The sequence below is a fragment of the Protopterus annectens genome, chromosome 10.part0 (genome assembly GCF_019279795.1).
Source record: "Protopterus annectens isolate FY-2018-M chromosome 10.part0, PAN1.0, whole genome shotgun sequence".
NCBI classification, from domain to species: domain Eukaryota; kingdom Metazoa; phylum Chordata; order Ceratodontiformes; family Protopteridae; genus Protopterus; species Protopterus annectens.
The window spans coordinates 1,726,108,824-1,726,122,914 of NC_056744.1; the positions used below are offsets into that span (position 1 = coordinate 1,726,108,824).

The window sequence follows — 14,091 nt, forward strand, 5'->3', positions numbered from 1 at the left end:
GGAGTTCCCTGGTCAGTCTCAGTAAGAAGCTGAGATCCCTTATAAGATCCTCCACAGCTAGCTATGAAAACAAAATCACCACTGATTCTAGGGACAGCCACAAAGCATTCTATGGCTATGTTAAGAATCGCAATGGCAATATCCAGATCTGCTCTGAGTTACAGCACAACAGCATGAAAACTACAGAACCAACTGATATTGCCAACGTCTTGGCAGATAGGTTCAGTGCTAACTTTGCCCCCCTCTCACCCCCTAAAGGGCCCATATCTATACAGGAAGAATGCAGAGTCCCTGTAATCACAACTACGCAAAAAAGCTGCACTCTCTAAAGCCAAAAACACAGCATCCATGGGACCAAACAACATCCCAGGCTACGTTTTACATGAACTTCAGAACGAACTGGCTCCCCACCTAAGCACCATGTTCAATCATAGTCTCACATCAGGCTTTGTGCCCACCGAATAGTGCACCGCAACAGTCATCCCACTCCACAAAGGGGGAGCCACCACTGATCCTGGGAACTACCCATCTATTAGCCTGATGAGCCTGGTCTGTAAGGACATGGAATGTATCATCATGGAACACAAACAAAGACATTGGAAACCTCCAAACTCTGGACTCCACCCAGTTCAGGTTTGTGAAAGGCAAATCATGCCTCCTGAACCTGATCAACTTCTTTGAGGCAATCACCAAAGCTGTAGACGAGGGTAAGGTGGTTCACACAGCCTATCTTGACCTCGCCAAGGCTTTTGATACCATCCCCCATACTGGAATTATAGCTAAATGCAATAAACTAGTTATAAATCCCTACGTCACAAGATGGGTTGCCAATTGGCTCACTGACAGAATCAACACTGTAAAAGTTGGAGACTCCAAATCTGACTTCAAACCAGTGACAAGTGGAGTACCACAGGGTGCAGTCCTGGGACCTCTCCTGTTTGGTACCTACTTCTCTGAAGTATAGGATAACACAGAAGGCCTTTGGCTAATGAAGTTCACAGATGACTGCAAACTAGGAGCCATAGCTGAGTCCCCAAATGATGTAGACATCCTACAGAAGAGCCTCATGGAGACAGATGCCTGGTGTCAGAGCCATGGCCTCAAGCTCAATGCCAAAAAGGCACATTGACATCCCCTTTGGTAAAAACTCTGTACCCATGAACTACCACATAGGAGGCAGTCTACTTAACACAGAATGTTTGATTAGAGACCTGGGGACCCAGGTGGACAGTAGTCTCTCCGTTGACAATCACATCACCACAGTAGTCAGGGAATCCTTCTATGTGGCACACCTCATCACAAAAGGGTTCTCCTCTAGGAAAAAAAGAGGTCATTGTTCCCCTCTACTCGATACTCATTAGACCCATTATAGAGTACAACGCCCCTTTTGGAATGTACCTCACAAGACATCTGCAGCAGCTAGAAAGGCCACAGAAGTACCTCACAAAGAGGATTACTGGCCTCAAACAGATGCCCTACACTGACAGTCTCAAAAAGCTCTAGCTTTACTCCATAGCATATCGCCTACTCCAAGGTGATCTCTGCCTAACATATAAAGCTATGTCAAACCTAGAGCTGTTGGACATGTTACACCTAAAGAAATCCCAACCCCTCTGAGCTACATGCTCTAGGGACCTAAACCTTGTCACCACAATAAACAGGACATGCTGGAGGCATAGATTCCTTTCCCGGAGACTTCCCATACTCTGGAACAAGCTACCCATCTATGTCAAGCAAAGTTCCTCATTAGCAATCTTCAAGAAAAATCTTGATAAGTGGATGGGAAATAGGAAATACACCCTGGGGATCACTCCTGTGGCTCTGCTCAACAGGGGGCACAGGAAAATAACTTTCTTGGGTGGTGTAAGCCGGGGAACCTTGTTGGCTAGGCTTACTTAGGCCCTTGGGCCACTAGCCTAGTACCTACCTACCTATGAACCTATGAAATATTATTACCATCTATTTATATTAAATAATATGTTTTGAAAGACTTCATCAGTAAGTGTGAATATGTTAAATAACTGTGTGCTATAATCTTTTACTGAGATTTTATATAAAATACGTCCTACTTTACTATGATTGAATTGCTTGTCATCTATCTTTCATGTAAATATTAATTGGTTACACAATAAGTAGACATTTATATTGTATTAGAATTCTGTCTAATCTACAATAGTACTATATCTGTTCAAAATAATATAAATATTGCTTATTCCTATTAGAAATATTCTCCATATGATAATTCAGTTTATGGAGCTCAGATATTCTGGATTGTCAAAGTACGAGCGATAATTTAATGAACTTAGGTTTATCTATCAGATTAGGAATTATTTTCATTCCATGGCTAGTACGATCTTAGTTTTGTTAGCATTTTTTAATTTAAATTTATTTAACAAAAACATTTTTAGTATGCCTGACCAAAACATTACTTTATTGGTAAACACTCAAAGTATAAAACTGATAATTTCCTTTAAAAGCTCAAAACATATACTTTACAGTTATCAGAGGAAAATGTTTAATGGTCACAATAAAACAAAAAATACATAGTCTAAATAACCTAAGATGGATTTAACTTTATCTTTAAATACCAATGGCTTAAACAATCCTAGCAAGAGATCAAATCTACTAAAATATTTAAAACTGAACAAAGCACAAATTGTCTTCTTTCAAGAAACTCATTTCAAAACAAATGATAATTACAAATGGAATCCTAAGGAATATATGATATTGGCACAATCCACTTATAAGACAAAAACAAAAGGGGTAACAATTGTATGGAAAACAAATGTGATTAACCCAGAAATCATTTATAAAAGTATGAAGATAAAGAAGGCCTAATGGCATTAGTAATAGTTAAATATAATAACAGACTATGGACCTAGCCAATCTATACTGGTTCCCATGCATTGGAACAGGAACTGTTAAAAAACACTTGGATTTCATTTCCAATAATTATAAAGGCAACTTAATATTAGGAGAAGATTTTAACTGTATATTTGATATTTCTGAAACTACAAATAAAAGGCAGCTGCGTACATCTACTGCATCAAAAGCTTTAAACAAGTAGGTAGAATCATTTCATCTTGTAGATGCTTTCAAATTTAAAGATAAATCTTTTGCTGTTTTTCCATTAAGATCACAGATTTGTTACCCAAACTAGTATAGATTAAATATTTGCTGCCCATGACTTACACTTTAAAGTCATTAATTTCTCAATCACTCCCTGCCCCTTTTCAGACCACAATTCATTGATACTAAAACTTCAAAATGGGTATAAACCATTAATCTTCAACTCCAGAATTCCAGCATATATAACTAAAATTAAAGAGTTCAAACACTGGTTATTATCTGAATTACAGATCTTCGTAGGTAATTACGCCACAGAGATAAATAAAATAATGATATGGGATTCATTAAAAACTTGCATATATGGTAAAACCTTCACTTGGTATAAAAAAAACAGAGAAATGGATTCTATTAGATCTACAATCCAAACTTTTGTCAGTAAATGCTGAAAAAAATCTAAATCATTTGGAGATGAAAAAGAGAGAAGTATTAAATAATAAATACAACAAAATTCTAACACATAAAACTAGTTTAGTTTTAGAAAAACTATAAATTAATACCTTGGCCATTTCTCCCAAATATCTGCATAATTTATCCACAAGAATCAAAATACAATTAAAAGCTAATAGCATTAAAAGTATCTTCCATGAAAAGAAAGGTGAAAATGTCTCGGACATAGGTGACATTCTTGATGCCTATAGAAATCACTATATGGAACATTTCCAAAATGAAAATATGCATATCGATCGATTAAATCTAGATAAAACATGTTCTAATATAAAAAAATACCAGAAAAATTAAAACTAGATCTGCAAGCACCCATATCATGCAAAGAAATTACAGATGCAGTAAAAGAGGGTAAAAATAATAAAGCTCCAGGTATAGATGCATGGAAATATATAAACTTTTTCCTTCAAAGATACTTTCCCTCTTCTATAAAGCTCTATTAGAATTTCAGTCACAAGCTTTAATACCACCTTCTTAGAGATATTCCTTAATCACACGAATCCTAAAGGAAAACAAATCCCCAAACCTCTGTACCTCACATAGACCCATATCATTATTAGATAATGACTATAAGATATTTATGACAATATTAACTAACAGAATGAAAATACAACTATCCAAAACAATAAATAATGATCAAATTTGGATTTATATATCATAGACACACACAGGACAATGTTAAAAGGATAATTTATCTTCTAGATTATGTTAATAAAGAAAATAAACACTCATAATTGGCTTAGATATAGAGAAAGCCGTTGATTCCCTATATTGAGACTATTTATTCAAAATCCTAGTGCTATTTGAATTTCCTGCATCCTTTGTTTATTTCCTAAAGAATATATATATATATATATATATATATATATATATATATATATATATATATATATATGTATATATATACACACACACAAATAATTTACCGTATGTCAAGTTATGTCCTTTTACCTCTGAATCTCTGCATATAACAAAAGGAACTAAACAAGGATGTCCCTTGTCACCAATTCTACTTGCTCTGGCTATTGAAATATTGGCAGATTCAATTTGTAACAATATAAAAATCAAAGGACTAGATGTTTATGAACAATACAATTTTAAAGTAATACTATCTGCTGAGGACGTATTACTAACATTATCTAATACAAAAAAGAGACATTAGAAGAATTAGATATATTAATTGGCAAAGTTCCCATAACTTCAGGACTCAATTTCAATAAATCAAATCTAAATTTTTATTTTTAAATAAAAAAAAAAAAAAAGAACTGCACACTAAGTGGGGTCACATCACAGGGAAACAAGAATCTACCTTAAAATATCTAGGAATTGAGTTGTACAAGGATAATAATGAATTAGTCTCACAAAACTACAATAACATCATCAATACAATTAAAATCTCTGTGGAAAAATGGAACAAACTAATATTAACATTTCAAGATAGACTACAGTTAATAAAAATGGTTTTGCTGCCCAAGATCCTATACATAGCTTGGCAATACAACTGTTACCAGAAAGGAATATACTTAAAGAAATAAATTCATGCATAATAAAATTTTTATGGCTATCCAAAAGAAAGAGAATAGCTTTAATACATCATATCAGACCATGGAAACAGGGAGGATTAAACTTTCTTGATATAGAAACATATATAAAAGCATCAATATTTAAAACAATCTCAGATTGGATAAGTCCAAATTACTCTGCAAATTGGAAAGACTTATTAACTGTAATGTCAATAAATGAATTTGATTTACAAAGAATTTTTCAAATAACAGATAAAAACAATTTACCATGGCACATATGTATTAGTATGCAATATAACACAACTAAACCCACTAAAACTTGTATGATTAATTACATTGACTCATTTAGGAAAAGTATTGATTCAAATATAGATTTACAAATTTGGTTTGATCTTTTAACACCATTTATAGTCACAAAGAACTTTCCACATAAAATATATAGAGAAATTATTAATTCTTGGGAACAGAAAGGATTAGTTTGTTGGTTCCAATTATCAAAGAACTAAAAGTTTTAGATATGCAAGTAATAAAAACATATAAAATTCCATAACAGGACTGGCTAACTTTAGAGAGTATCTGTCATATTCGCAAGATATAATTAACAATTCTTCATTTAAAGAAATACCCAAATTTACAAAATAGATATAAGAAACCATACATAATGACTTTGTCGTGGGAAACAGTATTTCAAAATTTTACAAAATAATGATAAACTATAAAACAATATCCAAAACCTCACACTGTAAATATATAACAAAAGGACACAACACAGTTAACTGAAGGTATTAAAACAAATATCTTATTAATCGATAAAATATACATCCTTTACATATTACTGGAAAATTTTTAATTGGAAATGCTTACACAGAGCATTCTTAACCCCAGATAGAATCAGTAAAATTAGTTCTTCCAAAAATGGAATATGTTGGAGATAAAAAGCAAGTACACAATGCAGATTGAAACCACATTTTATTTGATTGTTTTAAAATTAAGCCATTTTGGAATGGTATTAATAACTTTCTACAAGCTTCATATTTTATTTAACTAAAGCTCTTGTATTATTAAATGTGAATAAAGGTCCTCATTTGAATAGATCAAACATGTATCTAGTATGGACTATACTTGCAATTTAAAAGAAGTATATAACAAGAAGATGGAATACAAACACAGTACTAACTTTGGAAGACTTCTATAGCCTACTGAAGACCACATCATTATTGGAAATTAAAATTAAAGAATTAAGAATTTATCCAAAGCCATTTATCAACAACCCTTGGGGAAAAGTCTTATAGTTGATTGACACGATACAATAATTGATCAGACACTCTGATAATGGATTGGACATACTTATAAAGTAACTGTACACATTAAGATCTGTTATAGTATCAGGCTAATGTAAACAGTGTACACAGTTACTTAAGATGTTATGTATAAATACTATGAAATTCATTCAAATGCATTTGAAAAATAAAAAAAAAAATTTGAGAAAAAAAAATCTCAAGAGTCTTTTTAATGCAAATTCAACAGAAATGGGAGGTTAACATTTGGCTGGTAGAGTTTAATAAATGAGCAAAGATGATAGGAAAATTGCAACCATAAAGGCAAATGAGCAAAGAGTAGCAGACTATCTACATGTCAGGAATTTCAATTCTCTTAAAAGTGGGTTTGCCCTGTGCTGTGCTGGAAGAAAGGAGGAACACTAAGCAAAGGAGTCCAAGGACAGACAGCTAAACCGTCCATTTCTGGGCACATGTCAACAACTGATAGTAGGAAATAAGTGAATGGGATAAGCCAGAAGCAAGACATAGGTCAATCTATCCTTGAGATGAAGTGATGAAGGGCAGGAGTAACAGGTTTTGAAGTTAGGAAGAAGAATCCAGGCAGTCCAACAGACTCGTATCCCTCAAACTAAAGTTGAAATAGGAAAGAAACCTATTCTCCAACCGTGAAGAAAAAAATATATTTCTCGTCTTCTAATTTTTATAACGTCACTTCATTTAATCATTTAAACAGCCACAGCTGAGACTTGTCAAAACAAATGAATACTGGCCCCAGTATTGAATGACTACTGCTGGCACTGCATTGCTGGCACTCCATTTCTGCTTGACCACACTATCCATCATGGTTCTCTAACAAGCTGCACCTGGGACAGCCGCAACCTTCACCCCACCCTAGCCATGCATCAAATTAAGCTACAAGGACACAGGTCCATTTTCTGCATCTGCTGACTTAAGATAATAAAGGAATAAAACAGCCGACATTTGCCTATTCCAGTTGTGCAACTAAGGATTTCTGAACTTTGCAGGTTAAAAATAACTCTCCCCTCCATTCTCCTTTTCTAGAGGACAAGTGCAGCAATGACTACAGACCCTGGGAATTTTTGCCCCCATTAGCCTGACAAGTCTGATATGTAAGGCTATGGAGTGCCTCATCATGGACCTAATTAACAAGGATCTAAGGAATCTACAAACTCTAGATACCACACAATTTGGTTTTGTGAAAGGTAGATCATGCCTGCTCAACCTGGTTGACTTCTTTGAGTCAGTCACCAGAGCTGTGGATGAGGGAAAGGCAGTTCATATAGCCTACCTCGATCTGGTTAAGGCCTTTGATACCATTCCCCACTCAGGAATTATTGATAAACTCACCAAACTAGGCATCAACCCCTATATCACTAGGTGGGTTGCAAATTGGCTCACAGCTAGAACCCACAGTCTGAAAGTAGCAGAAGTCAGACTGCTGACCATTCACCTGTGGAGTCCCACAGGGATCAGTCCTGGGTTCTCTCCTGTTTGGCATCTCCTTCTCAGAAGTTCCAGCCAACATGGAGGGACTCTGGCTGAACAAGATTGCAGATGACTACAAGCTAGGATCCATTATTAACTCCCCAAGTGATGTAGACATCTTATTGACAGGCCTCAGTGAGACCAATAACTGGTGTCGAAACTATGGCCTTGAGCTTAATGCCAAAACATGTGTCATCATCCCCTTTGGGAAAAACTCAGTTCCCACTAATTACCACATCAATGGGAGCCCACTGAACACTGAAGGCATTATAAGAGATCTGGGGACACAGGTTGACAGCAACCACTCCTTCGACTACCACATTGCTACTGTGGTCAGAAAGTCCTTCTACGTGGCACATCTCATTACCAAGGGGTTTGCATCCAGGAAGAAAGAGGTAATCATCTCTCTCTACTCTTCCCTCATTAGTCCAATCGTGGAGTATAATGCCCCATTTCGCATGTACCTAAAGTACCACACGAAGAGGATCCTAGGCCTTAAACACGTGTCCTACATGGGCAGACTAAAAAAAAAACTCCAGATATTCTCTGTCTCATATCATTTATTAAAAGGCAGTCTCTGCTTGACTTACAAAGCCATGTTTGACCCAGCTCCACTAGAAATGTTACATCTAAAGAAATCCCAATCCCTCAGCACCACACGCTCCAGAGACCTCAACCTCATTACCACAATCAACAGAACATGCTGAAGAGACAGGTTCATAACCCAGACACTGCCCATGCTCTGGAATACACTTCCCATACATGTCAAGCAGAGCACCTTACTGGCCCTCTTCAAGAGAGATCTTGATGAGTGGATGGGAAATAGAAAGTTTACCTCGGGGATCACTCTACTTGATAGAGGCACTGGGAACTAACGTCGGGTGGCACTTTGCCAGGGCACTTCTATGGGCTAGGCTTGTAAAGGCTCCAAGGCCGTTAGCCTAGCACACACCTATGAACCTATGAATGAATTGGAAATCAGCAAAAAAAAATAAAACCTATATTAAGGAAAATCAATTAGGATTGGGTGACATGATTCAGAGACTGGAAAACGGGAATCTGGAGGTGAACTTAGGAGAACTGTGGAGAGCAGTGGGACCATGACAGAGTGAGGGGTGGAAACATGAGTGTGGACATAAAATGTAGTGATTGGGGAAGCTATCGGAAGACGGATGCAGAAATCAGACAGGAAGGCTAAAAGTAGTGGTCTGTGACATCAGTCAGGGTTTAGGGGAGAAGGATACCTACTCGGAGGTAGAAGATTGAGTGGGTCTGAATTAATGTAAGGGCTATGGAATAGTTAAGGAAATTAATTTAGTGGTCAGTGATAGAAGTATGCATGGAGTGGCCAATGAAATGGGGGTATAGTGGAACTGATGGTAATAGCTGTGGGGACAGCCTATCCAAAGACAAGCATCTGATGATTCCAGATGTTAGCTACACTGGTGAATAACGGCAGCAATCTGGTTAGTGAGGAGAGAGACAGAATGAAATACAGACAATAATAGGCATATGCAGCATATAAAACCATAGTATAAAATTAATTCTAAGGGGTAATAGTCTGCCCATTTCAAGCGCTGTAGCAGTTTCATTTATGCTTGCTTCCCCATGTGTAAATGGTTTGATGCAAAGCAGAACATTTGGCAACATCCATAGTTGATCCACTTAGGCATAGCGGGACTTTGCAATGGCTGTGCCCAAGCACAGCTTATTTACAATGGAGGACAACTACACAGATACAGCTACTTTACTAAGCTTGTAAAAAAAGTAGCAAATGATACAGTAATGGAGATGTAAATCAGAAATGGCTGCAATCTGTGTGATGATCTTATCTACACAATGCAGTTTCCTGGCTGCTTGCAATTCATAGTAACTTTTTGCTATGTGCTCCTACACTGTGCACATATACCTTACAAAGGGGAAGTCATGCCTTTTCTACCTTTGTAACCTGTGAAGATGCTTGTGATAACTGCTACCTTGGGTATTTCCTGCTGAGAACCAAAACTACCAGTGCTTGATGATTAAGAAGATACAGACATTTTTTTTATTTATTTAACATTTGTTTACTGAGAAAGTCCAACTTGGAGCAAAGCCAATTTTCACTGAAGGTCTGGGGAGAAATGCTCCAGATGCATGTCTTTGTAACATGGGAGGGAACAGGAGCACCCAGAGGTAACTCACACGAACACAGGGAGGACATGCTGACTCCTCACAGAAGCCACTCCAGTCAAGAATTGAACCTGAGAACCTCTTGCTGTGAATCGACAATGCTACTTCTGCACCAGTGAGCCAACCATCTTGGTCTTTGCCTATTTCTATTCACTAATTTCCTACTATCAATGGATAACATGGTCAGCAGCCCCCCCCCCCGAGTGTATGGTAGCCTGAAAAGCTGCAAACATCATGAGCTTCAGAACCTGGAAAAGGCAGTGGGGACACACCTTCAACCAACAGAAACCCTCCTCTAGCAGATAGAAGACTTGCTGATGGAGTTTTCTCTGACCACTGAGCCAAGGTCTCCATCCACATTTCATCAGAGTTCTCTCTGAAGACCCATCAAGGAGGGGCGATATTTGTAGTCCTCCAAATTGGGGTGTGACCTGTGCTGCACAAGTCCTCACCTTTCCACTTTTTTGTCTCCTATCAGTATGTCTTGTGTCCATTAATGTGGGCCTACTTTAGTATTCCTGTCTTGTCCGTCTTTTATGCTACATCCATTCCGTAACTCTTCCTTAAGCCTCTCCTGCACCTTCTTCCCTTACTCCTTCCTGAACTTCTCATATTAAAAAATAAGGGGTCTATATCCCCTGCAAAAATGTGCTACCCCTCCCCTCCTCTCCCACCCTCTCCAACTCAACTGTCTTCATGCCTTCCATCTGCGTGTCCCTCACCTTCTCTTTCCCTCATTTCCAGCTTTCCTATTTTCCCTTTCCAGTCTTATAAAAGACCAATCAAGTTGTCCACTTAAACAGATCCTCGCATTCAATAAATAAAATCTTTAAGCAGTTTAACTTGATTTCTGAACAGTTGTGCTGAGCACAGCTTTCCTCAAATAATTGTCAGTGGTATGTACAGGGTTAGCAGAGACTTGCACTCTTAGCAGGAAGAAATTGTCACTTTACATTCAAGTGGTTTCCATGACATATAACCAGACTATGTTTAATACATTTAACAAAGTTTCAGACAGCCAAAAATGTGGGAGTTTCTGTACAGCACATCATGTTTCTGCGATTAGCAACATTCAGTTGTGCTTAGTACATTTATGGTGCAGTGGCACTATTCTCTGATTACCCTCACACATATGCAAACTGAGGGACTATGAATGCCACCTGATGTTTTTCTTCTGGTGTTTAACACAACAGCACATAACCTGCTGAATTAATCTGTGCATTGTTTACAGCATTTTGCCAGATAAATACGAAACAAGAAACAAATGCAACTGGAGAGGCAAGGTAATCTCCATTCTTGCAAATTTCACTGAATGGTTACTACTACCTATAAATGTAATTACAGCTGTAATATTTATGAAAATGAAAAAGGTGAGCTGCAACCACAGCACTTGAAATTAGATGTCACTTATGTACCACTACAGAACCTGCATAAATATTCTTCATATGTAAAGAAAAAACACACAGCAGGTTTCAAAATGTTTACAAACAGTGTGCACACAATATGTATTACTGTCACTCAGGATAGCAGCAACAAAAAAGTTTAGCAACAAATGCACACACACAGACACATGTTGATAGGTCTGAATTATCAAACCATTACTTATGTAATGAGACAGGTACCACCGAGAGTTATACAACAATCGAGAGAACTGTGTGTGTGTGTGTATGTGTGTGTGTGTGTGTACGTGCACGTGTGCACACACACAGGAAAGGGGGATTCAGTATTTATTCCATGCACTAACCAGTTAGCAGAATTGTATGCTAGTAGAATAAACGTGACATATTTCTACTTTCCCATTACAGACATCATTGTTCTAACATGCATATGCAGACTGTTATGATCAAGTCCTCAGTGCATTGGCCCAGAGACCCGTGAGTTTGCCTTAGTGCTCTGAGATGGAATTCAACAGGAAAAACTGAGTGAGTGACTGGTGCAAGTCATCTCTGGAAAAGTGTGGGGGTCTGCTAACCATCTCAGACTATGCAGACACACACTGAATCCTCTCAGAATGGAATCCATTTACTTAGCCAATTACTGAAGCCGGTTATTTTATCCTTGAACTTTGACATCATTCTCGGAAATGGTAAAATGCTGCTAAATACCAGAGCCTTGCTTTCTTCAAAGACATGAGCAGAGACAGTTTGACTGTGTCTCCTCATCTCTCTTAAAATGGGATACGCATTGTTTATCTCCACGTGGTCAACTACAAAGTGATAACTTTAAATACGGTGCTGCAGAGACCTACGGAGTGACATCCCTAATTCTAGTAGCACACACAGCTGTCACCTTGTCCTTTGCCAGCCTGAGTGTGGTCTCTCTATCTCTTGAAATGTAATTACCAATGACCAACACATTTCCTTGAGTCTGCTATTGCCTTACAAGACCTTAATGGTTTAAGAGTTTGGGATACTGCACATAACCACAGATGTTCTCGTCCATGTTGCAGTATTCCTTCCTTCCCTCCCTTCTTTCTCCTTCTTCGATTAAACTGTCCCTTCTTGGATGGCACTGGGCTTGTACAGTTATCCTGGGACTGGCATCCAACTGGGGCACTCAGTTCTGAGGTCTGGTATGTGCAGACGTCACTTTTATGGCCAATGTTCTCTTGGCCAATGTCAGACGTCCCATGTACCCTGCAGTGACTAGAAGCTTTTGTATACTGGCCGGATGTTTGGGTAGCAAGAGAGGAAAACCCAAGAGTTTGGAATACTGCAACATGAGAACAGAAGGACCTCAGTAGTTACACTGACACAAAAATTGCTTGTGAGCTGAAATGATGAGAATAAATCATGTTCAGACTCAACAGTTATAGGCAGTGATCTTTTAGTTCAATTAATAACACAAATGACAGCTGACAGAATATACAATCAGTATAGATCTACAAGCAGTGCAGAACAGTGATGGTTAAGGACATCCAATATATAACTAGTCTATTTGCACCATAGGTGTATCAGCTCTGAGTGAGAGCATTTTAGAGGATCATTGGTTTCACCCATAGTTATATCGTTTGGAATACACAGGGACCGTTTTATTCTACATCAAGATTTTAACTTGACATGAAGATTTTAACTTTTCCTACAATAAAAGGATTTTAACTGCCATTAAAGCTAGAAGCTTTTATTTGATCTGTTAGACTGGTTAAGCTGTTATCACAGCTCATCACAGTGACATAGCAGCTACTATATCATCAGTGTGGACACTTTGTATATCAGACCAAAAAGATTGGATACTTTGAAGCCATCATAAGACTGGAAACTTTGGAGCCATCATTTCACTATGGTATAACTGCATTCACAGCGTGAATACCTTGTAAGTGCATTTAATTTAAGTACTGGAAATGTATGCAAGTTTTTTGCTATATATGTTGCACTTTTAAGTTTTTTATCATTTAACGACACTACCTATTCTCCAAGAGAACTTTGGTTCATTGGCCATTGTTGTACAGCGTTTCATTGTGAATACTGTTTTTACTTGTTACTGATAGCTGTACTTTAGCATTAGGAGGTACCCTTTCTTTATTGTTATATGTGGGCACTCAGTACTCTGGTTCTATGGATCACAACAGGAGGGCAAATTAACAGTTTAAGAGGAGTGACTTCATACAAAAATCATACTTTTGGGTGTTTACTGGTAAGAGTCAATGAAAGATGAGAAGGAGGGCATTTTGTGGTAAAATTAAGATAAGGAGCAGATGCCTACAATGTCACTGGGTTTAATAACACAACAGGAACACAGTGGAAGGGTGTTAAATCTTCTAATTTCTGGGACATGCAACACACTTATTTTTCATTGGAACTATAATGGTTTAGGAGTCAGTAGATGCTTATGAGAATAACATACATCACAATGAAAGACTGAGTTTGGTTTGGTGCTTTGCATAACTTACTGATGAGACAGAATTGCATTTTACATCAAATTGATAAGAGGACGACTACAAACAGAAGTAGCGACTTCTTTGTTCAAGAATTCAGGCCAAAGCCAAAAATAATGGGAAGACAAAGGCCCAAAACCAGAAACAATTGTTAACATTACTTTAA

The 14,091-nt window shown here is 37.5% G+C and overlaps 1 protein-coding gene across 3 annotated transcripts in view; it reads right to left on the reverse strand.

Moving 5' to 3' along the window:
• LOC122813962 (zinc finger protein 585A-like) overlaps window positions 1-14,091 on the reverse strand; it is a 420,613-nt gene that overhangs the window by 63,807 nt on the left and 342,715 nt on the right. The window lies entirely within an intron of this gene.